The following is a 13460-nucleotide window of genomic DNA, read 5'->3' on the forward strand; positions in this document are numbered from 1 at the left end:
GGACTTGCCAGTAAAGAGTTCTTGGTTAAAAAAAAATTAGAAGTCCTCAGAGAGGTGATAAAAGTTCACTCCTGGATACACCCATCCCAATGAAAAGCATCCACTAGTCTGGGGTTGGGGACGAAGGAGCTGAAATTTAATGTCTTTGGTTTAGCCCAAGGGGGATTAGGGAAACAAATAAAACCCAGGGTTTGAAACACTCATCTAAGTAGAGTTTGAACTATGAGTACACACAAAAGAAAATGTGAATGGATTCATCAGAGGGTCTGAAGAATTCTTAGCATCTATATGCAGTCTGCACACTGAAGGTTTAATGTATGCATTATGCCATATGTCCAGCATCTACCTGCCTGGCATATAGTGGATGTTTAATGATTATTTGTTAAAATAATTTAGAGTTAAAATTAGAGAAAATCTTCCCACTGATTTAGATGTAAATAGAAATTTATATTGTTTATGAAAATTAATCCATTCTTTGACCATTTAAATTAAAAATGAAAACAAAAAAAATGAGTTTAAAGAAAATTTAAAGTATTATCTAAATTGGGCTCCTGTTTCAGAAAGAATCTTACTCAAATCTCCACCCCTGGTCAGCAAACTGTGGGTCTTTGGCCCCTTGAGTGTGTCTCTTCCACAAAATACCACGTGTGGGTGCTACATTGATAAGGAATGTACCTACCTATATAGTTTAAGTTTAAAAAATTTGGCTCTCAAAAGAAATTTCAGTCGTTGTACTGTTGATATTTGGCTCTGTTCACTAATGAGTTTGCCGACCAGCAGACTAATAAAATCTATTTTTAAAGACCTTAAGATGGAGAAGGGTGGCATATAAAGTCCAGTGACTGGTACCTTGGTTTCTTTGTGTGAGATTAAATAATTCCTGTTTTTCAGGTTTTCTGTTTTTTCCAGATAATGGGCAAGAGTAACTGCACATGTTGCCACTGCACCAGAGTAGCTAGAGAGACCTCTAGTCATCCTGACAGCCTGAAAATCCTGGTCCCTCTCCACATCCTTGCAGTCATTGTAGAGGAGCAAAAGGCGGAGAGGAGGATCCCTGTCGTTGCAGAAAACCAGACTAAGAAAGAGCCGCTCCAAAGACAGGAACCTGCGGCCTGCTCTCACTTTTAGGGAGCCGAGGAATGAATCAGTCTCTCCAAAGACTGCCAGGCTGCCAGAACTGAAGAACTTTTATTTTTCCTCATAAGGATAGGAGGGACAGCGGGCATAGGTGACGACGCAGCTGCAGCGGGCCATTCTGAAACATGTGGAGAGCATGGCCCCCAGAAAGTAATAAAGGGAAAGGAAGACTGTTTTACCCTAAATGTCTCATTTTCAACAAAATCATGTGTGATGATGGTATTAGGATGTGGGAACTTTGGGAGGTCATGAGGGTGGAGCCCTCATGAATGAGATTAGTGCTCTAAAAAAGAGACCCCACAGAGCTCTCTAGCCCCTTCCACCATGTGAGGATGCAGAAGTCTGCAACCTAGAAGAGGGCCCTCACCCAACCCTGCCGGTCCCCTGATCTCTAATTCCAGATCTGTGAGCAGTAATTTCTGTTTATAAGCTGCCCAATCTGTAGTATATTGTTATAGCAGCCTGAACTAAGACAGGGACAAACTAAGAATGTTCCTTGTTAATTCTCTAAGGAGTAAGTACACAAGGAAACCACCTATTCCTAGTTTCCAATCAATGCAAGATTCATTCATTCATTGATTCATTCAACAAACAGAGCAGCTCAGACCAATATTATGGATTGCCTTCATAAATATCTCTGCTTCTCAGCAGAGAATCAAGCAAAAAACTTACATGTGAGTTTGAACTGTTCTAAATAATTTCTGTAGGTTACACAGTTACATGCTTATGATTCAAACATATCAAGTACAAAAGAAATATTCTAAAAAAATAACCTTTCAAAAATTATTTAAAATGTTTAAATTAAAGAGATAGCTTAGTGTGGGGGAAAAGCTGTGTTAGGCTTGCTTTCTGGTTTACCGGCTGCAAGCACTTTGCTTGGTTAGTGTGTGAGCCCGTGGAGGGCCACACGGGCACAGCCTCTGTAAGGCCACGGGTGCTGGCGCTCAGAGGAGACTGTGGGTGGCGGGTTGAGGATTTCCTGCCCGCCACTGTGAGGGGCCGCTTTTGCTGTTTGTTTGCCTGAGAAACAGTTTTCCCCGCCTGTTTGCTCATTTGCTGTTGTGAGACTTTATTAAATAGTAATGGCCCAATGCCTTCCGGCTCCGCAGTTTTTCTACCAACTGCCCAAATCCAGTGTGAACCAGCCTGGCCTTGGCCACCAGCATTACACTTAGCATCAAGTCAGGGCCTGAATATAACAAAACTTCTTTGACTTAGCAAATTGACTCCCTCAGGGGAAGCATAGTATACACGAAACTATTGTTTCCCAATGGCTGTAGGGAAATAGTCTAATTTATTTGGAACCTGACCAAAAAAAAAAAAAAAGCTTACCTTTTCAGTTATGTCTCATTTTATGTTTTTGAATTTTTAGTAAGTTTTATTGATTGCTGTTGACTATTTTTTTATGACACTGAGAATAGTAAATTGTTTCAAAATATTTTTCCTAAATGCCCTCCATAAAATTTAATTATATTGCTTTTCATTTGTATAGATCTTGAATGCTATTTTACCTCTTGTGTCAATGGGGGAAAATAGTTCCTACCCATTCCTAACCAGGTATCTATATGCCTCTAAATGAAAACATTGGTTTTATCCACAAACTGTTGTAGTAAGATCATTGCAGAACCAATGCAATGCTGTTAGTAGGAATCAGAGAATTAAATCCAGGATGCAAGGCACTACTGTTAGGAGAAAGTGGCTGGGATTTGTATCTCAATGATGGTGGTATATTAAGGTGTGGGAGGGACAGTGAGATAGAGAAACAGAGAAAGTCTCTCCACAGCACATGGAAGTTTCTCTTCAGGAGAGCCTAGTGGCTCCTGGTGCCTATCAAGTAGGCTAATGTGCCTGTACATTTCCTCTGACAGAAAACACATCACAGCAGCAGTACCAGAAAACAGCATAACCAAACGTGGAAGACTAAAAGCTTAGTGCTTTTAAGGGTGATCAGAATATATATAGCAGGGTGAAAAAAAAAAAAGTACAAGGCATTGAAAATAAACAAAAGCTAGGAAGAAATGAGATCACTCTCTAAGAAAAAGCATTTATCATTTTTAGGCAAAAGAAAATGCTTCTCACACAGCCATTTTTTATGTATTACTTGGCAGTCTCAGTTCAAGGTCAAAAATATCAGAAGGCAAAAAGAATACGACTCAAGATTTAAGATTTGTCATGATTGGCTTTGCAATTGCATAAATATTAAATATGTAGAAATAATTGTAAGCACATTATCTCCACATCTCCACAAGTTGCTTTAATTTTTAATGTAATCTTTTATCCTCCTTTCCCTCAGCTGGTGGTGGGTTTGTGATTTGCATAGCTAGAACAATTCAGTGCCATCAATTTAGTAATGAAGTCACTCACTGAGCAGAAGAGGTTTCTAAAGATTATACCATACTGTTGGAAAGAAGAGTGTGGAGATAAAATTTTATGTTTCAGGTAAATGGGAAGTTTATTTTAGAGCACATTTTCTCATTGTAAATTTATTATGGCCACTTTAAAGTAAATTCGGAAAACAGAGAAGCAGTGAAATAAGCACCCATATTTTCATCATCCTAACTTACCAGTGTCTTATATTCTGGTCTTTTATAATTATGCATATGTATTTTTAACATAGTTGTAAACACAACTATATGTGTGTGTATAATTTTGCATCCTATTGTTTTCTCTTATTGATATAACTCTATTAATAAGTTACTAATATAACTATAACTTTTAGGACTAAAATAATAATAAAAAGGGGTGCGTAATTTTCTTACCAAATATGTTTCTGGTGATGAGCAGAGCACAGTAGTTAAGCACCTGAAACTAGAGACAGATGGATTAAATGCCAGCTCTGCTACCTAACTGTATAGATTTGGACATGTTAGTAAAGTCCGTGCCTCAGTTTCCTTATTTGTAAAATGGGGATGATAAAAGTGCCGCCATTAGAGTGTTCTTGTGAGAGTTAAAAAAAAAAAATCTATGAAAAGCACTTAGCTTGGCTCTATCATATAGTAAGTAGTAAAACTAAGTGTTAATAAAGACAAAAAAGTCAAATATCTTACAGTGGGTTAAAAAAATTTTTTTTAAAGAAAGCTTGAGTTCTTCAAAAATGTGAGTTTCCTAAGCTATTGCTATCACTTAAGTTCCCACGTGGTTTTTCCCAGTTATAACTCCTGGCGTCCACCACAAACCAGACACTGATGTTAAATATACTTCTCACAAAAATTAGGGGATACTATAAAATATCCTCTAATTTTGTGAGCAGTATAGTTCAACATGTAAGTATGCTTCCCTAAAATATATATCTTAATTTTGTTTGTTATTGAATTTGATATAAGTAGAATCACACTCACACATGCATGCACATGTGATATTACTCTTTATTAGGAAGCATACAACCTAAGTCTTGGTTTTGTTGTGATGAAAATCTTTGGGAGCATTTGAAATCTTGCTCCCCAGCATGTTGTTATTTTGGCTCATTAAAGTCTTCTTTAAAAATTGATTCTAGAGAGAGAGGAAGTGAGAGTGAGAGAAAGAGAGAGAGAGAGAGAAACATCAATCTGTTCCTGTATGTGCCCTGGCTGGTGATTGAATGGTAACCTCTCCACTTGGGGGACAACGTTTTAACCAATGAAGCTGTCCAGCCAGGCCTCAAATAAATTCTTTAAAAAGGGAAGGAAGGAAGGAAGGAAGGAAGGAAGGAAGGAAGGAAAGAAGGAGAAAGAAAGAGAGGGAGAGAAAAAGAGAGACAAAAAAGGGAGTGAAAGAAAGGAAATAAAGAAACAGAAAGAAAGAAAAAAAGAGAGAAAAAGGAAGAAAAGAAAGAAGGGAGGGAGGGAGGGAGGGAGGGAGGAAGGAAGGAAGAGAGAGACAAAAAAGAGAGTGAAAGAAAGAAACAGAAAGAAAAAGAAAGAAAAAGGAAAGAAGGAAGGAAGGAAGGAAGGAAGGAAGGAAGGAAGGAAGGAAGGAAGGAAGGAAGGAAGGAAGGAAGGAAGGGAGGGAGGGAGGAAGGAAAGAAGGAGAAAGAAAGAGAGGGAGAGAAAAAGAGAGACAAAAAAGGGAGTGAAAGAAAGGAAAAAAAGAAACAGAAAGAAAGAAAAAAAGAGAGAAAAAGGAAGAAAAGAAAGAAGGAAGGGAGGGAGGGAGGGAGGAAAGAAGGAAGGAAAGAAGGAAGGAAGGAAGGAAGGAAGGAAGGAAGGAAGGAAGGAAGGAAGGAAGGAAGGAAAGAAATGACTTTGAATAGTGAGTCAGAGAACCTGAGTTCTAGTCCAGTCTCCATGAGATCTTGGGGAAATCTTTTTGCCTCTTTGGGGACTCCATGTAAAATTCTGCTAAGTGTCTTGAAGCTTTGGAGTACTAAATTCTTAAGCCCTTCCATTTGATTATTGTGTTAACATGAGAAATCAGTCAAAGAGAATCCAGAGAAAGGTCTGAGCCTGCTGGAAATATGCCTCCTCTTCCCAAAAATCATGCCAATAATCATGTCAGCAAACAAAGGGCTATAGGAAAATGAAAGTATTGATTGATCACAAGTAATTTTCTCATTTTTGATATTTGCACATTTAGATATTTTATTGGCATTAATTATCATGTACATAGAGGATATTTTTCCTAGGATAAATCATAGCCACACAGATTTTAATGTCAGTTTTGAATATTTTATAATGTTCTCTATATACTTTGTGTAAATATATCAATATATATATATTTACATTTCTTTTTTAGAGGAGGGGGACAGACCCAGACAGATAGACAAGAAGGGAGAGAGAAAAGTATCAATTCTTCATGTGGCACCTTAGTTGTTTATTGATTGCTTTCTCATACCTGCCTTGAGTGGGGGCCTCCAGCCAAGCCAGTGACCCCTTGCTCAAGCCAGCGACCTTGGGCTCAAGCCAGTGACTAAGGGGTCATGTTTATGATCCCACAATCAAACCAGCGACACTGCGTTCAAGCTGGCGAGCCCCCACTCAAGCTGGTGACCTTAGAGTTTCGAACCTGGGTCCTCTGCATCCCAGGCGGATCCTCTATGCACTGTGCCACCTGCTGGTTCAGGTTATACTTTGTATATATTATATTTACAATTGCTGTATAAGTATTTGTATTTATCCCCATACTGTCTGTGGTAAGTATTGCAGTTTGGCTCACTCAATGTCCACTGCACCCTCGCAGGGATCCCCAAACTTTTTACACAAGGGGCCAGTTCACTGTCCCTCAGACGGTTGGAGGGCCGCCACATACAGTGCTCCTCTCACTGACCACCAATGAAAGAGGTGCCCCTTCTGGAAGTGTGGCGGGGGGCCGGATAAATGGCCTCGGGGGCCACATGTGGCCCGCAGGCCGTAGTTTGGGGATGCCTGTTAGGGTGTGTGTAATGCACTGGAATCACTGATTCTTGCAGGCTCAGGTTGTAATTCTCTTTTTCAATCCTGACATGGATTTTTATAAGTACCTTCTATTAAATACCTTCATACTTAAAATATCTAGAATTCTGTTTGTTTACACTGAACCCTGACTATTACACATCCTAAATATTATTTTGGAAATATCTATTCATTGAAACACAAGGTATCAAGTACCACAACTGTATAGAATGCTGTGGCAGGAAGAGAAGTTTTGAAGCCAGAAAAAGCAAGCTATACCATTTAATGGCTATGTATCCTGAAGCAAGTTACTTAACCTTTTGTACTTAGGTTTCCTTATATATAAAATAGATATTAATGTACTAATATTGCAAAGTTGTGATAATTAAGTAAGGCAACACAAGTAAAGCACCTAGAATAGACTGGTCACTCTAGTGCTCATTTCTTTCTATTCCCATATTATATTTCCTTTGGTGATTGAGATGATTAGTAAAATTATTTTGGGGAAAATTCTTTTTAGAGGACTTATATAAAACAAAACAAAACAAAAAGCCTTATAGGAATACAAGATTTTATGCTGATTCACAAAGACAAGAGGAATAGCTTTAAATGTAGCTCAAGAGCAAACAGAGGTCTATATGACCCAGAGCTCATAATAGTACTCAACCCATTATAAGTACATTCTACCCATTCACCATGCCTGGTGATTCAGGGCCCAAATAATCAGTAATTCATTCAGCAATATCTATCAAGGCTCAACATTGCTAGATACTACTTTATTCACTAAGATATAGCAGTGAATCAAAGGGTCCCTTACTTCCAAGAGCTTGCATTCTACTGGGAGAGACAGATATATAATAAATCAATAATTTCCAATAATGAAAAGACCTATAAAGAAAAAAGGCACTCTTGCTTCAGCTCTCCTTGTCTTACCTTCTCAGCAGTTTATTATGTTAGTTGACTCATCTTTTTTCTCAGCTTCCTTTCATGGGAGGAAAAGCACAAGAAGGAGAATATCATGCCAACTATGTCAAGGTTCTCTTAGGTAGATGAGTAGTTTCAGGATCTGTGAAGGATCTGGGGCCCGTTACCGTTTCATGGATGCTAGGAGAAAACACAAAATGCCTGAATTAGAGGCAAAGAAACATGTCAAATTGGCATGAGTATGCAAAATAGCAAAGTAGCATGATGTTGATGCTAGTATTCTATGTCCCCCAAATCCCATTGAATCTAAGGAGAGAAGTCCAGGTGGGTGCCGCATACACAGTGTACTTCTGTCACAGACAAGGAATACTAATTGGGGAATTTACTGCTTTTATATTGTTTGTTAAGCAAGTGTACTCTTTATTTGGAGAAGATATTACCTGGTTGCTCAAGGTTGCTTGCTGCAAGTGCAACCCTGAGAAAGAATGAGTAATGAGTAGTTAGGGCCTTGCATTTTCAGCATACCCAGAAAAATGCATAGATATACGCAGGGTCTTTGGCAGACTGTTTTTCTCAATAGGTAGAGGAGAGCAAATGATTGAACTTTGCAGCCTTTATAGTTTTATCCAATCATAATTATAAAATTCTGTAAAGTTCTTAGAACTTTATCCCTATTCCCTCTCAACTTTTCACCATATATATGATGTATTTAGGCAATAGAGAAGCCCAGACAGACTTAGATTAGCAGTTGACAGAGGAAGAGATAGATTTTTCAGTTGTTACCAAAACCTGAGCCTCTTGTATAGATCCTCTCATCACTAGAAGCATGGAACTAGCCCTCATGCCTTCCAGAAACTTCAGCCCAGGCTTTTTTCCTGTTTAAGATGACAATGAGCACTTATTCTAACAAACCTCCACTGCAAAAATATATTCATGCAGGTCAGGAAAAGGACAGAGTATGATGTGCTTCCAGTCCTGAGCACTCCATGCATGCTCATTGCTCTTGCACCCTGGTAGAAAGGGGCCTTCCTGGAATGTCATCACAGTCCACTTTTCTTGGACTTTCAAGTCATAGACAGCTTCCCCCTTCACCTTTACTGTATAAGTGGAGAAAAATTATTCTTTTTTGACTCTTGTTTAATAGTTATTGGCCACTCATGTAGGAAATTTCACATTGCCTCAGAGGTAAGGCCTGGGGAGGATACAGGGATGAGGATTAGTAGCTCTGGTGGAGAGAATCAACCTGGAAAGGAGAGGGGGAGGGAAGTATGCAGTCTTACTGTGAGGTAATAAGTTAAGAAATCGGCTTCTGATCCAGATTCCACATGTACTCATTGAGGATAGAATAAACAAGGATGAGTGTTGAAAACCCAACACTAGGCAATTGAGAGGTGTGACATCACAAATATGTCCAGACCATGAGATAAGTAGTTATAACAAATACCTGGTAATATTTGAAGAGAAATAATGCTTCAGCTTCACTGTGTGAAAGAGTAGAATTTTTTTTTGATTAATTTTAATGGGGTGACATTGGTAAATCAGGTTACATATGTTCAGAGAAAACATCTCTAGGTTATTTTGACATTTGATTATGCTGCATTCCCATCGCCCAAAATCCAATTGTCTTCCATCACCTTCTAACTGATTTTCTTCGTGCCCCTTCCCTCCCCCAACACCCTCCCTCTCCTCTCCCCCACCATGTAACCCCCACACTCTTGTTCATGTCTCTGAGTCTCATTTTTATGTCCCACCTATGTATGGAATCATATAGTTCTTAGTTTTTTCTGATTTACTTATTTCGCTCAGTATAATGTCATCAAGGACCACCCATGTTGTTGTAAATCAGCGGTTCTCAACCTGTGGGTCTCAACTCCCATGGGGGTCAAATGACCAAAACACAGGGGTCACCTAAAGCCATCGGAAAATACATATTTATTATACAATTCATTTTTCAATAAAATATGTATTTCCGATAGCTTTAGGCAACCCCTGTGTTTTAGTCATTCGACCCTCGCCAGGTTTGCGACCCACAGGTTGAGAACCGCTGTTGTAAATGATCCAATGTCATCATTTCTTATGGCTGAGTAGTATTCCATAGTATATATGTACCAAACCTTTTAATCCACCTGTCCACTGACGGACACTTGGGATGTTTCCAGATCTTCGCTAGTGTGAACAATGCTGCCATAAACATGGGGGTGCATTTCTTCTTTTCAAACAGTGCTATGGTGTCCTTGGGATATATTCCTAACAGTGGTAGAGCTGGGTCAAAAGGCAGTTCGATTTTTAATTTCTTGAGGAATCTCCATACTGTTTTACACAGTGGCTGCACCAGTCTGCATTCCCACCAGCAGTGCAGGAGGGTTCCCTTTTCTCCACATCCTCACCAGCACTTATTCTGTGTTGTTTTGTTGATGAGCGCCATTCTGACTGGTGTGAGGTGATATCTCATTGTGGTTTTAATTTGCATTTATCTAATGATTAGTGATGTTGAGCATTTTTTCATATGCCTATTGGCCATCTGTATGTCCTCTTTGGAAAAGTGTCTATTCATTTCTTTTGCCCATTTTTTGATTGGATTGTTTGTCTTCCTGGTATTAAGTTTTACAAGTTCTTTGTAAATTTTGGTTATTAACCCCTTATCAGATGCATTGTCAAATATATTCTCCCATTGTGTAGTTTGTCTTTTTATTCTGTTCTTATTGTCTTTAGATGTGCAGAAGCTTTTTAGTTTGATAAAGTCCCATTTGTTTATCCTGTCTTTTATTTCACTTGCCTGTGGAGACGAATCCGCAAATATAAGGTCTACCGGAAAGTTCTGTCTGTTTTTGGAATAAAACAAAATACAAATTTTTCTTACTATCAATAAACTTTATTAAATAATATCATTGCCATTATTATTAATGATTTCTTGCCAGCGTGAGGGCAATTTGTATATCCCATTTTTGAAAATGTTTTCTTTTGATGCAAAAAAATAAACCAGTGCTTGTTTGATATCTTCTTCATTTTTGAATTTTTTGCCGTTCAAAAAAATTTTGTAAGGACAAAAACAAATGATAGTCGGAGGGTGCTAAGTCCGGGGAATATGCTGGATGCGACAGACATGCTTCTGTAGCATTTCTTCCGTGTTGAAATTCATAAAAATTACAGTGGCATAAATGAACTTTATCAGTAGCCGTGGGTACACTATCACTTCACACATAAGACTAACGTGAATCAACTTTGTTTTAGTTAATTTGCTACATCAGTATGTATACATTAAGTGATAAAAATAGAGAGGCACACATGCGCCAAATAAACATGTGCTTACGTGTCGAAACTTGTTGTGATAGAAACAGAAAGAACTTTCCGCTAGACCTTATATATTGCTGTGAGAGATGTCAGAGAGCTTACTGCCTATGTTTTCTTCTAAGATGCTTATGGTTTTACGGCTTACATTTAAGTCTTTTATCCATTTTGAGTTTATTTTTGTGAATGGTGTAAGTTGGTGGTCTAGTTTCATTTTTTTTGCAGGTAGCTGTCCAATTTTCCCAACACCATTTGTTGAAAAGGCTGTCTTTACTCCAATGTATGCTCTTATCTCCTTTGTCTAATATCAGTTGTCCATAAAAGTGTGGGTTTATTTCTGGGTTCTCAGTTCTGTTCCATTGATCTATATGCCTGTTCTTATGCCAGTACCAGGCTGTAGTATAACTTGATATCCGGAAGTGTGATATCTCCCACTTTATTCTACCTTTTTAATATTGCTGAGGCTATTCGTGTTCTCTTTTGGTTCCATATAAGTTTTTGGAATATGTGTTCTAATTTTTTCTTTTTTTTATTAATTTTTTTTTTAGAGAGGAGAGAGAATGAGAGAGAGAGAGAGAGAGAGAGAGAGAGAAGGGGGAGGGAGGAGCAGGAAGCATCAACTCCCATATGTGCCTTGACCAGGCAAGCCCATGGAATATGTGTTCTATATCTTTGAAGTAAGTCATTGGTATTTTAACCGGTATTGCATTGAATTTATAAATTGCTTTGGGTAATATAGACATTTTAATAATGTTTATTCTTCCTAACCATGAGCACGGTATATGCTTCCACTTCTTTGTATCTTCCCTGATTTCTTTTATCAATGTTTTATAATTTTCCAAGTACAAGTCTTTAATATCCCTGGTTAAATTTATTTCTAGGTACTTTATTTTTTTGGTTGCAATGGTAAAGGGGATTGATTCCTTAATTTCTCTTTCTGATATTTCATTGTTAGTGTATAAAAATGCCTCCGGTTTCTGAGTATTAATTTTATATCCTGCCACCTTGCTGAATTCATTTATCAGGCCCAGTAGTTTTTTAACTGCGACTTTAGGGTTTTCTAAATACAATATCATATTATCTGCAAATAATGATAGTTTTACGTCTTCTTTTCCAATTTGGATACATTTTATTTCTTATTCTTGTCTGATTGCTGTGGCTAAGACTTCCAGAACTATGTTGAATAAGAATGGTGAAAGGAGGCACTCCTGCCTTGTTCCTGATCTTAAGGGGATTGCTTTTAATTTTTGCCCATTGAGTATGATGTTGGCTGTGGGTTTGTCATAGATGGCCTTTATCATGTTGAGGTATGTTCCCTGTATTCCCACTTTGCTGAGAGTTTTGATCATGAATGGGTGCTGGATTTTAAATGCTATTCCTGCATCTATTGAATTTATCATGTAGTTTTTCTCCTTCCTTTTGTTTATGTGATGAATCACATTGATTGATTTGTGAATATTGTACCAGCCTTGCCTCCCAAGAATGAATCCCACTTGATCATGGTGTATGATTTTTTTCATATATTGCTGGATCCAGTTTGCTAATATTTTGTTGAGGACTTTAGCATCCAAATTAATCAGGGATATTGGCCTATAATTTTCTTTCTTTGTGTTGTCTTTGCCTGGTTTTGGGATCAGAATTATGCTTGCCTTATAAAAGGAGCTTGGAAGTCTTCCTTCCTCTTGAATTTTTTGAAATAGCCTGAGAAGGATAAGAGTTAGTTCTTCTTAGAATATTTGGTAGAATTCACTTGTGAAGCCATAAGGCCCAGGACTTTTCTTTGTTGGGAGTTTTTTGATAACTGTTTCAATCTCATTTGTTGTAATTTGTCTGTTTAGGTTTTCTAATTCTTCCAGATTAATTATTGGAAGATTATATGTTTCAAGGAATTTGTCCATTTCATCTAAGTTGTCTAGTTTTTTGGTGTACAGTTCTTCATAGTATTTTCTTACAATATTTTCTATTTCTGTTGTGTCAGTTGTTATTTCTCCAATCTCGTTTCTAATTTTATTTCTTTGAGTCCTCTCTCTTTTTTCTTGGTGAGTCTGGTTAAAGGTTCATCGATCTTGTTTACCTTTTCAAAGAATCAGCTCCTGGTTTCATTGATCCTCTGTATTGTTTCTTTAGCCTTTATGTCATTTATTTCTGTTCTGATTTTTATTATTTCCTTCCTTCTACTAGCTCTGGGCTTTATTTGCTGTTCTTTTTCTAGTTCTTTAGATGTAGGGTCAAGTTGTTTATTTGAGCTTTTTCTAGCTTCTTGAGGTATGAACTTTTCTCTCAGGACTGCTTTTGCTGTGTCCCATAAATTTTGAGTTGATGTATGCTGGTTATCATTCGTTTCTAGGAATTTTTTAATTTCTTCTTTGATCTCATTGTTTAACCATTTGTTATTTAATAACATGCTATTTAGTTTCCAAGTGTTTGAGTATTTTTCAGTTTTTCTGTTGTGGTTGATTTCTAGTTTCATGCCATTGTGATCGGAGAAAGTGCTTGATACGATTTCAATCTTCTTAAATTTGTTGAGACCGCTTTTGTCCCCTAACATGTGGTCTATTTTAGAGAATGTACCACGAGCACTTGAAAAGAATGTATATTCTGCTGTTTTAGGGTGAAAGGTTCTGAAGATATCTATTAAATCAAGTTGATCTAGTATGTCCTTTACGTCTGCTGTTTCTTCGTTAATTTTCTTTCTTGCGGATCTATCTAGTGATATTAGTGGGGTATTGAAATCCCCTACTATTATAGTATTGCTGTTGATCTTGC

Source organism: Saccopteryx leptura, chromosome 4 (genome assembly GCF_036850995.1).
Source record: "Saccopteryx leptura isolate mSacLep1 chromosome 4, mSacLep1_pri_phased_curated, whole genome shotgun sequence".
In the NCBI taxonomy this organism is placed as follows: Eukaryota; Metazoa; Chordata; class Mammalia; order Chiroptera; family Emballonuridae; genus Saccopteryx; species Saccopteryx leptura.